At 41.9% G+C, this 12,787-nt stretch overlaps 1 protein-coding gene across 2 annotated transcripts in view; it reads left to right on the forward strand.

The window, feature by feature from the left end:
* Positions 1-12,787, forward strand: part of eefsec (eukaryotic elongation factor, selenocysteine-tRNA-specific) — a 119,934-nt gene that overhangs the window by 76,054 nt on the left and 31,093 nt on the right. The window contains exon 10 of one of the 2 annotated variants that reach the window (XR_009790215.1): positions 5,826-5,982. The exons of the other annotated variant lie outside the window; for it this stretch is intronic. The gene's annotated coding sequence lies outside the window, so the exon portion shown is untranslated. The remainder of the gene's footprint in view (positions 1-5,825; positions 5,983-12,787) is intronic. 2 annotated transcript variants of the gene reach the window in all.

The raw sequence follows: 12,787 nt of genomic DNA on the forward strand, positions 1-12,787 counted from the left end.
GCGAGTAGAATTTTTCATGGTGTTTGATGACTGCACACAGTGTCTAATGGTACCAATCTGCAAATAAAGTGGAGCACCTCTCTGAAAACAGCTTGCCTGTTCCTTGAGCTGAGAGTTGACAGCTACATTCTCATTAGAATGTCAGGGTGTATGTGCAATTACTAAATGAAATAAAACAAAATACAATTCCTTTTCGGAAGAGGTCTCACCTTGCACAAAGTGTAATGAAATAGCTGTAATAATTTGTTTTGGATAAGTCCTGTGCTGTCCCTCTGGGTCTGTTTCATTGTGTCTAAGTAGATTAGCATAGACAGACAGTGATGGAGCCAGAAGGACATTAATGCTATTAGTACTTACAGACTGAGCAGCACTGATCAATTGTCGATTCAAATGTATTTGGCCACAACTGACTGGTGATAAAGACTTTCAAATGAAGAGCACTTTGCCCTCCATGTGATAACCATTTCTTAAAGGGTGGAGCGTTCCCAAGCCAAAGGAGAGTTCACTTAACATGTGTGAGCATTGGTTGCTTTTCACATTGGAGGGTTATTGATGATCACTCGGCTAAAACTGATGGAATCTCACCGTAAACTGGCTTTACATTGACCATCTTTGACGTACAACGGAATATAGTCTAAAGCAATTAGTTTTGTTCCCAGTATAATTTGACGTTGCCCATTTCCTGGAAGAAATTCCAGCGCAAAGGAGAAATTGCATGGACAGAGAAGGAGAATATGTGATCTACAATCTCTTGTGTGTCCCACTGAGTGGTCACGCCATCACGATAACCTTGCTGTCTGGCCTCCATTATCTCTTAAAGGAGGACATCATTGGATTAAGCGCCGGCCCAAACATCTGATATGTAACGGATACCTGCCATTATTAATTACTAAGTGCAATTACAGCAGAACAGAAAAGAGGAATAACACATACTGTAAGGCTCTGTTTACCATGATGGACCTAGATTCTTTTGATATAATTTCTGGGGAAAACAGTGTGTCTACACTGTTAGGGCTCTATTTTTATAGCGGCAGAGCGCAAAAACTGGCGCATCTTGATTTTCGTGCAAACACAATTTGGCAGACTGGTCTGCAATGAGCTGGGTGTATCGGGGCAACCAGGTTGTGTGGCAATTAGAACTTTTAACTCCCATTCACATCAGGCCCACTTTATTTTTGCCCACTGAAACTTTAAATGGCGGTCAGTTCTTTCGCATATAACGTGCAAAAGTATTTGGCCACCACTTGTGTTGTTGTTTTGATTAAATTTTGCACATGGTGAATAGAGTTATACAAAAAACAAAAAAACCCACAAAAGTACCTCATAACTTTTTATAAGGATCAACAAAAAGGTGCAGATACATTCATTTATTTTCACAATTTGTGTCATTATGGCATCAGTGGAACTGTCCACACTGCCAGAATAATAATTGTACTACCTGTGAGTTGATCGTCATAATCCATTCATGAACCAGGAAGTAGCCTGCTAACTAAACAAATGATGGACCCACAAACACAAATATGAAGTGCCACAATTTGATTTCTTACTTTTTTGAAGAGGTCTGCATTCTGAGTCACAGTGGCATTCAAGTTATTTATGGGAATGATTAAAACTGTGAATTTAATGGTGGCCTATAATACTTTTGCATATAATTTGTTCGTGCTTGGCAGGAATTTCAGGGTTCGAATCTCGACCGTGCGTCGTTTGCATGTTTGCAGTACTCTCGCTTCCTCCCACATTCCAAAAACGTGTCCTAGGTTCATCAAAGACTCCAAATTGTCTATAGGTGTGATTGCGAGTGTGAATGGTTGTTTGTCTATCTGTGCCTTGTGCTTGACTGGGGACCAGTCCAGGGTGTACCCCGCCTCTCGCCCAGAGTTAGCATGGATAGGCTCCAGCTCACCTGCATCCCTAATGAGGATAAGCACTGTAGAAAATTAAAGGATTGACGTTATTTTCCAAAAAGAGGTTACAACTTTGAACTTATGGTGGCATTCAAAGAAAGGCATGATACTTATACCAAAATAACATACTAGACACTAACAATTTTGCCAAGAAATATATATATTTTCTCCCATAATTCTTTTGTTATTAGTAGTCATGTTTTATTTCTCACATTTAGCTTTGGAATATGGCATATTTATTTCAAAATATGCATTGATTGATGCAGTGCAGTTCTATACCACTGCAAAGTACAACCACAATGATAAAGATATTATTTGACAGGATCAATCAAAGTTTTATTCTTTGTAAAGTCAGATGAGATGTTGTACTAGTGTACCTAATGTTGTGGCCTGTCAGTGTTTAGCATTACTAGAGTTGGGCATCGTTTGAATTTGAGCGATTCCGGTCCCAATTCTGGTCCCAAACAATTCTGGATTCCTATTCTTTTAGTGGGTTTAAATAAAGGGTGTCAAAATTAGGAACATCCATTTTTTTGCAACCCGCAGCATAAACTAAAATAATAACCAGTATCAATATCAAACCTATAAACGAAAAGGCAATGTGTGTGGAACTATCCCAACTGACTTAATAATCATTAATTGTTTCAGCTAAAAGTTAAATATAGCATTGTTAAAATTATTTGCAACTGCTTTATCATGTCAAATGGTTTATATGAGCAAGTTTTAACTTGACTTCCTGTTTTAAGTTTTGTTTTTGGCACGAAAGGTAACTTCACACAAACTCAGTAAAAACGAATGTAAAACGAGATGCAAGAAAAAGATTTAAGTATTGAACCAAATGATTTGTAAAGCGTTGATTCCTTTCCCTACCCACCGATGAGGCACAAAGTTAGTGTTTGTGATACTGTGAGATGTTTTTGTGAATTTTGTCCCAATTCATTGTGATGTAAAGTTGCTAGTTTGACCCTTTGGTGAAGTTTTAGCTCAATGTTAAGCTTGTAATGCGACTGTTTCTACTTTCTTCCGAGTGTGGTGAAGTAATTTATATTTTATTTTTGTGTCTGTCATCAGCTCTTACGTTGGTTTGGACTAAAATAAACGGTAAAAAAACCACAGTGCAAGAGTGCAGCCCACCGTTTCACTTGTTAGCTGCGTCACTGTTGGCATAGACGTATTTTACTGTTTCACTCACCCAATTGACTTGACTGAAGTTCCGCACGGTGTAGGCTGAGGCTCGGAGCGGGAGGGAGCGCGTCAGACGCTACACATCGCGAAAACCTCCTTTGCACAATATAATCTTATTCCAAGTGTTGCGCTGAGGCAACTCGTCATTTATTTTAACATCGCTAAGACGCACTTTTGTTCGCCCCGCTGTTGGGCACAAGTGCGTCTTCGTGCATGTTCTTCTTCGTTGGTTTTCGACGCTTCTTTTTTGGTTTTCGCCACTTCTTATTCAGCGGACTGTAAGAGTTGAACCTGTGAACTGAATTTTTTTAATTTGAACGATTCCAGGAGAACTGGAATGCTAGTCCCGGTGCCAATCGGTTCTCGATTCTCGATGCCCAGCCCTCAGCATTACACACACTGAAAGCAAGGTCGCCTATTAGCTTTTATTTATTGTCAATGGAAAAATCAGTGACCTTTCAGCTAAAAGTTGACATTGGGATACATAATGGATAGTTATTATTTCGCTATTATATGTCTTAAAAGTGTGATTGGTATATTATGCCGTTGGTCTGAAAGCAGCTGCTGGAGCGTTTCAAAGAAGGCATTGATGAATATGTTCCCGTGCAAATCGGAGGCTCTAACACAGTGGAAGTGGTGATGTTCATTTGTCAGGAGATGGATTGCAATCATAGCGAGCAAAAGCTTTTAATTTGACTCCGGTGTGGTAATTAGGTTTCAATTGGCTGTGCTCGCTAAGAGGAATGGGTAATGAAGTTAGTCGACGTACTTTGCTGTGTGTGTAGAGAGGCGCCGTGAGTAGTTTGGGTCAGTACATTTAACAGTCTGCCTCTTTTACTCTAATTCATTGTGTAAAGCTGTTTATTGTGCGTATCACAGACCTTTTATGCTCCAGTTAAGTGGGCCGGGCACATTACAGTAATGGGGATGGGGTATGAAAACACACTGAAACCTGAGCTAGCGCCTCTCCTTGACTTCCTCCTCTGATGTCTTCATAATGCCTCTCGTAATACTGCTTCCGTCCCATTGGTTCATCACGTCCCTGACGTCTCCTTGCCGTGATGTCCGAACTGCGTTGATGTCATTAATGGCAGAGGACAGAACTTGGAACTCTCAGGTTACCTGGCAAGGAGAGCAGAGCGCAAGAGGGGACATGGCTGAAGTGCATTGTTGGAGAGAGCGATGATAATTAGTTGAGTCAAATGAGTGCGGTTGATGTATAAGAATTGTGATCTTATGAGGACATTATGGACATGGGGTCATGAAAATGAATTGTGGGAACATTGTGGTCTGATCTACTGTATATGGTTTGTGTGTACACGCGTGAGGCAGTGGGCACATTAACCACATGACGACCCCAGCGTGACCCCTGAGAAGCGTGTAGGCGCCGAGTTCAGTCTGACTCTTGTCACATGATCCCCTGATGCCCCCCCCCCCCTCCCCACCATCAGTCACAATAGAGTATTAATCTGAACAACACATGCACATACTTGTGATGCACTAAAATGGTCACACACATTTCTGCAAAGAAATACGACAACATAAAAGATAATAAAGACTTATTATTGATATGTTCAGCGCAGTGCAGTCTGCCTCACAGTTCTAAGGTTCTGGGTTCAAATCTCGTCTCCGGTCTTCGTGGGGTTTGCTGCGGGTACTAAAGCTTCCACCCTCGTTCCAAACACATACATGTTAGGTTCATTGAAGACTAAATTGTTCTTAGGTGTGAATGTGAGTGTTAATGGTTGTTTGTCCATGTTTGTATGTGCCCTGTGGCAGGCTGGCAATCAGGCCTCACTCACATTATCGTAGAGGGACTCTCTGCTCCTGTCTGCTGACTGTGACTGCTTTGTCGTCACAGGAGTAGCAGGGTGACGAGAAAGATGAGATGGCCTCGAATGCAGTTTGTGTTGCTGTAAATACAAGACCTATGTCCTATGCCACTCAACTCCTTTCCTCTCTTCCACACCTTCTCGTATAATGTGGAGACCACCAGAGCCTGCTGAGTTGTTTTACCAAAGGGCATCACTCCCGGATGGATTACAGAACATGTTAGACCATGAACAAGTCTAACATCATATTAGGTGTAGGTTACTCCTGAGTCAAGTCTAATGGGCTTAGAGTATATAAATGTGACACAAGGGTTACATTTGTTGAACTGTGAAGGAAACGAAAACTCCATAGCCGAACATTTTCACGACATCCTGCACCCAAGTGTGATGCAAACAAAGTTAACAGAGCAGAGTTAGAGTGGTTTTATTAGAGCAGGAGTCACCAACTTTTTGGAAACCGAGCGCTACTTCTCTGGTTCTGATTATTGTGGCTAACAGTTCGATACACAACTCTGAAATAACAAAAGGATATTTATGTGTAGACACTGATCATGGTAATGACTTATTGCAATAATTATCAACAATTATCAACATTTAACAATGTAGGAAACAAATGAATATCAGTATGCAACATAAATCAACATAAAGTGTTTACATTTTCAAATGATCGTTTCCACAACATTCCTTGACAATCACCATGTCCCTTTCCGAGTGAGCTATTTTTAGAACTGGTCCGTGGGCTACTTATGTGGTCATTGGGGTCTCCGTTGTAACCCCTGAGGATATCCGTCCAGGATGCTTTTTATCACCAGTTCTGCCATTTGGATTATACAGTATCGGTATTAGTATGCCTAAGTCAAGTAAACCCACTTATTTTTTACTGTACTATGCATTTTTAAGATAGGCTGAAGCTGAATTCTTCTCTTCACCTCGCTCCCACAATTGAGGCCTCCAGCGTCTCAACATCCTCGGAGTGTGTGGGCTGACTCCAGCCTGACTTCCTGTTATAGAATTTTACAGAACCCTTTCCACTCTTACGTGTGGAGCAGCCTAGCAGCTAGGTAAGTGTGTCTTTGTCTCTGATATAATCTACACTACAGTCTGTGCATGCCTGCTCACAGTGTCAGATCACATCAGCATCATTACAGATGCAGCGATATGGTTTTGTTTTTCAGATATTCATTTTGATACACTATATGTCGAGTCAGCGGCGTGTCTAGCTCCACCCATAAACAAGGATTCATACAAATAAAGGCCTCCTCTCAAAAAAATGTCTCACTTCAAAAAAATCCTTCATACCTCTCTGCGGTTGTGTAAATAAATGCCCCAGGCCACTATTTGAGGAAATTTGGAGGAGGAAAAATAAACAGGAAATGTGTTGTTGTTATGGAAATCTGTGAAAAACAGGTTGGAGTACAGTTGTGATTTCTCGATAGAGTGGTGCTTGAAAGATCAGGACGAGGTTTCAGGACCACAAATAGTGTCACTCAATCCACAGCGATTGTGCTGCTGTGTCTTCACTTCGGAGCTGCATTGTCTCGATGTGTAGCTCAGGGCAATGGTTCATGGAAGGACGTTTATTCTGAAATAACAATCAAAAGTACAATGTGAGGGTGTCAACGAGCAGTTTGATCATGTGTGTTTCACAAAAGATCAAGTTTCGAGGAGCTAGTTGGATATCCTTTCACTCTTGACTACAAGCTGAATGACTGGTTGAAAATATGTCATATAGTTGAATAAACTTAATTGTAAGAGAGGTTTTCTTATTGTTTATACATTGTTTGATGTTGGATTACATGTGTCTGAATAAGACATGTTGACTTTACCATATTTTCACGACCATAAGGCTCACTTAAAAGTCGTACATTTTCTCCAAAATGGACGGGGCGCCTTATAATGCGGCGCGCCTTATGTGTGCACCGAGTTCCAAAATCTATAAATGTTGTGTGATGAGCGCTCCGCTTGACTGACTGGGAGCATTTCCTGCCGACACGCTGCTTAGACAGAGGAAAAGTGGACGTGAGGACAGCATGCGGATGTAAAGGGGAAAGGGTGCGAGTGAAGGAGGACGCTAACGCCACGCCCCCAGTAGGTATATAGCGCCGGTCAAGCCAGCCTCCACTCGTAAAGTAGCAATCAAGCCAGCCGCCCCTAATTTTGTTCATACTAGGCATTACGGTAATAAGTCGCCAACTCGCGGCGAAAGCCACCTTCAAAATAAAAGTTTCCCAATAATACGGATGTCAATGCTCTTTGGTTAAAGAATGCAAGGTTAATTTGAATCTTGAGATGCATTAATAAAAATGTAGTTTATTAGTTTTCTGAGACTTTTATTTTGAAATACAATATCAGATCTTCATCAAACCTCTTTTAGTGGAGTCCTTGGTGGTCTGTCACACAGATCTGGCCTTGTCTTGCGATACCTATGGGATTCTGTTGGGGTGGCTTTGGCTCAGTAGGTAGAACAGGTTGGAATCCCTGCTATGACTGTCCGCATGTCGAAGTGTCCTTGGGAAAGACACTGAACCCTAATTTGCTCCCAGTGGACCTGGCAGTGCCTCGCATGGCAGCAGTCGCCCATTGGTTTATGAATGTGAGGCTTTGTAAAGCGCTTTAGGCACTGTGATGATGTAGATAAAGTGCTATATAAGTGCAGTCCATTTATTGACAAATAGACTACATTTTTTAATGTAACTCAAGATTCAAATTAACTTTGCCGGTTGCATTCCTTAACCGAAGAGCACTGACGTCCGTATTATTGGGAAGCTTTTATTTTGAAGGTGGCTTTCGCCGCGAGTTGCCGTCCTATTACCGTAATGCCTAGTATGAACAAAATTAGGGGCGGCTGGCTTGACTGCTACTTTACGAGTGGAGGCTGGCTTGACCGCAGTCGAAAACTGCACCTACGAAGAGACACGCTTACGAAGCACAGTTTAAACTGCAAGCTATCAGTTACGCAGAGGAACATGGGAATCGAGCAGCCCCGAGAGAATTCAAGATCAACGAATCCATGGTTCGCAGGTGGTGGAAGCAGGAACACGCCAAGTCAAGAAGACGAAGCTGAGTTTCCGCCGAAAAAAAAAGAAAAACAAAACGCGGAAACAAGGCGAGGTGGCCCGAGTTGGAAGACCAACTCGGGCAATGGATTAATGAACTCCAACCGCTGCACATCGGTGTAAACGGGGCGTTCAAAGTGAAGTGAGAGGCGTGGGAGCCATGGATGACAGATGGCGAACACAGCTTTACTAACACTAGGAGGCAGCGCCGGGCGAGTTACGCCACAATTTGTGAATGGATTGTGTCTGCTTGGGCTAACGTGTCTGCTTGGGCTAACGTGTCTGCTTGGGCTAACGTGTCTGCTTGCACTGTTGCTCGAGCTTTGTAAAAGCCGCCATCATTTCTGAGGAGCCGCACGGCAACGAGACTGACTCGAACCTGGCGTGTTTGATTGAGAACCTGCCCAGCTGTTCATTTCGGATACAGAACATGAGGACTTTGATGGATTTGTGGATGAGGATTGATCAAAAAATAACGTGAGTACATTGTTAAATACTTCAATAAAGTACAACCGAACTCAGTTTTGCTCCCGCTGCCTTTTTAAAAACCTTGTTTTAGCGATCATGCATGCTACCGTATGTATTAAGCTAGCGTATGTTTTACCATGCCTGCGCCCAATAATGCGGTGCGCCTTATGTGTGTGTTAAATACAGGAATTGACCCCGTAACTGAGACTGCGCCTTTTAATACGGTGCACCCTATGGTCGCGAAAATACGGCGCTTGTTTCACAACTGGTGGTTTATTAAACATGCTCTTGTAATAATTTAGGAGAAAATTCTGCGATTTGTTAAGAACTGTACACTGGACGTCTAACACTCCTGAGGTCAGAAAATTTGACCAAATATTTCTGGAAAAAATCTGCCTCTGAAGTTACACTAAACTTAAGTTGAATTTGCTGCGTTTTATTGTTATTTGTTATTTTTACATTTGTGTGACAGTAGGTTACAGGTTAAATTCTACTTACTCCTCCTATAAAAAATGTTGCATAGTTAGTTGAAGTTTTATGTATTGGGTTGCAGCTATTGATTATTTTTTTAGAATGCCGTATTCTACTGATTATGTTTATATAGAGCTATAGCTATCGAATCATTTAAAAAAAAAATAAAAAAAAAAGTAACTCCAAATAAGTCAAATTTGTATTCATGGCTGTTCAATCGAGGCCACTGGGCTCTTCTCAGTTGTTATCCATTACAGTGCCTTACTTTTCATATCTAAAATGATCTCCGCTTCATACACAGGAATAAGACTGAACTCAGGTCTTACACTGAATTGTGTCTCATTGTTTCATTCAACATTAAATGTGAGTCCGTGTCAGTCTGTGTGTGTGTGTGAGAGTGTGTGTGTGTGTGTGTATATATATATATATATATATATATATATATATATACACACACACGTGCTGATGGATAAGTAAGCTCTTTAATGGTGTCAAAGTGTTTTGGAAACTTACATTGTGTAGAGGCTTCTTGACTTGGAGCAGCTGTGAATGCCTACAGTGATTTGTGTCTGAAGCAACGGTCTCTGCTGCAGGTGACAAAACATCCTCCTTACATCGCCGCCGTAAAGAGGACAATACAACAGGGTGTTGTTGGTTGTCGTGGTCAGCGCCACAATGGGACTGAAATGAAAGATGTGAAGAATCTGGTGTGGACAGATGAAGGGGGAGGGGCCTCCATTGGTATATTTACAGCAGCAGTAGAGGCTACAAGTGAGGATCCATGTCTGTCTTTTCTTTTATCACCACTCTTTCGCTTCTCAGCGCTCACATCAATGTCTCCAGTTTCGTGTGGCCCGTTTCCATCACTCGCCTCTTTGCCCCACCTACGTGTGTGAAAGTTGTTGTCTCATCTTCACACATCGCTGTTTCTAGTGTGGCGCAATATGAGATGGCTTGTTTCCCTTTATGGTCAAACGTCATAAAACGGTAATTAGGATTTCACATTTCTGCATACAAAAAGCCTGTTTATAAATATATAAAGTACATAAAGGAGCAATAAAAGGGAGAGGAAATGAAAAGCAGCTTGACGGTGGTGGATGATAAGTCATGTAGTTGTCATCAAGGCAGTCAGCTCAAAGTGAAAAGGAGGATGTCACAGCACAATGCTCGTCATCAAAAATCATACATTTATAGATTTATATGCAAATGTGCATGTGTTGTATTTGTGTGTCTGACATCCTATTAGGGCTGGGAAATAAATTAATAACTCGGCTACGTCGACTTCAAAAATAGGTCGACACAAAATTTCTGCCTCAAAGCTCCGCCAGGACCCCCCTCCCAAAAAGTTCTGCCCGGAACCATGTCTGTGCCTTAACCCATGTTTCACATGGACATTTATTGCAGACGGATGCAGTGTTGGGCCAGTGATAAACTTTGCCAAAAACAATAAAGGAGCGTCTGTTACTGATTTTTAAGACACTGTTAGATGTGTAATGTACATTTCGCACGAGTATGAGTGAGCTGAATGATAGTTAGTTTTTTGACCTGAAATGGTCATCTCTCACGAGCTAATGGTAATCGCGATTGCTAACCGTTTGATATTTAGCATTTTCCTGTCTCAGATTCTGTACAACAAATTTTTACCATACACTCAGTACAACTTATGCAGTTGGAGGACTGAGGTCCGTCCCTCATTAATGAGAATAAAATGCATGTTAGTCTTAAAAATAGTTGAGGGTTAGGGTTAGTCACGTATTTAAACCAACCCCAAGAGCACAGCCCTCCATGTGTCTGGTTGTTGCTCACTCGTTTTATTAACAGTGTGTTTAGAGCCATAACTCCACTAAGGTGTACAGTTCACTTCAGCTTGCCATGATAAGGTTTGGTTTTGTAAACCCACGGTAATATCATATCATATCATATCGATATACTAGAGCGACGCACTGTTTACCTGACAAGCAGTTTAACAAAGACTGCAACACACTACACAAAGGACAACAACGGAGGACATCCAACATTTAGCTTTTCTTTCTTCTTGGCATGTGGGCGTTTACAACAAAAACAGAAGCTTTAGCTAGTCTATCAACGAGTCATCAAAGTTTCTAGCGCCACCCTTTTTTTAACTCTACCACTGCAGCTTCTTTGACTTATGAGTAGCCCAACTTAAGATTGTTGGAGTTATGAGCTGTTGCTTGGTTAATTATTTGCTTTGTAAGTAACAGAAAAATTGTGGTGTTTTTATGGTCTTTCAATTCATCTCCATGGGGGAAAATGTATTTAATATGAGTAAATTGAGTTATGAGCTTCTTCTGAGGGAGTGAACTGAACTCATATGTGAAGGTACTACTGTACTGTGTTTTCAGTACTATTTGCAACATTTGACAAATGGAATGTAAATGAATCACAGAACCAAACTGAACTATGCTGCCTAAAAACATGCATAGAGGGTCCCCATGGCACGACATGTATCCAGGATCGGTGAAGGTACATCTCTTTACCGGCCAGATTTCCTGCAGGCTGAGCTTTGGGCTTTTTGTCAACGGTGTTATAAGACGCCCAGTCCCAGAGGCTCACACACACAGGACATTGGCCTAGTGCAACCCTGTGCACTGCCTCCCTCTCTAAGCGACGCGCCCTCCTCCTGTCAGTAGTGCAAGCGGCAGGAGAAAAGAGGTGATTGTTCAGAGACAAGAGGGATGAATTTGTCTGCCCCAGACAGGTGAAGAAAAGCAGTCTGAAAGGGACTTGTCAGTGGTTGTGGCTCAGGTCTTTGGCGAGTGTCCCACTTTCCAGTGAGAATGCTGTGTGTCAACGTCTTCTGTGACTGTATTTTCATGTAGAGTACACACCTTTCTGAGGAGGCATACAGCTGGTCCAGTCCAGTCAATATTGATCTGAGCAGAACCTTTATGGTGATTGCATTTACTGGACTGCCTGTAGCTTAAAGTTTGTAATTACGACTGTCATCACTTCGGTGGAAATGAGAACTTTCTCGCAGATTTTTTTATTCACTCTCATGTTTGCCCACTGAGAGACTAGAGAGTATGTCACTGGGTCTCTGTGGAGTTTAAAGTTATGATACTGTATTCAGATCCCAGCAAAGACTTAACCTTTGGGGATGACACCCAAATGTCACTGAAAGTTGGTCCAGTTTGTGCAGTTACGTTCACTGGTGCTTTTGATTCTGCTGTTGGATATGAAACAGCCACTTCATACTTGGGATTGGAGCTTCATTACCCAGAGGAGGAGAACGTAAGAACGAGCGCATTGCAAGAATTTCTCAGGTCCCGCTGTCAAACATGTTACCCATTTTTCTTAAAAATCATGTCAAAGTCTGTGATGAGATACAATTCAACCCAACTTTCACAGCTAAGCGATCCAACCAAAGCAATTCAAAGATAGTAAGATACAGCCGGAAAACACACCGGCTGAGAGTTGTGGAGTTGCTTTCCAACAACACAGTCACTTTTCTTCTCTCTCCTAAGCTAAATTTTGTACGCATCAGATGGGCCTGATGCTGCTATGAATAAGCAGCTCCAAGGTCATGATAAGCCCCTGTGCACTTTTCTGTCAGAACCACGGCTACCTGTGCCTGGCCGCTTTCCTCTGACTTGCGCAACATTCGTCTCCTATTGAGTGACTCTGGTCCAAAAGAGAGAGCAATTATAATACACTTAGTTGACACTCGAACCTGAGAAAATGCTGAAAGGCTCTGAAGTGGATGTAGCTGTCCCACAATGAACAGGCGAGACGTTTTCAGACGGGTGCTTCACTTTATTTTCAGATTGATGTCATCAGACACTGTGCGTAGTCATCAAACACGGTGAAAAGTAAGTATAAATGGGTACAGCGTCTGTTCCAAGATCAGGAC

Source organism: Phyllopteryx taeniolatus, chromosome 9 (genome assembly GCF_024500385.1).
Source record: "Phyllopteryx taeniolatus isolate TA_2022b chromosome 9, UOR_Ptae_1.2, whole genome shotgun sequence".
Lineage (NCBI taxonomy): Eukaryota > Metazoa > Chordata > Actinopteri > Syngnathiformes > Syngnathidae > Phyllopteryx > Phyllopteryx taeniolatus.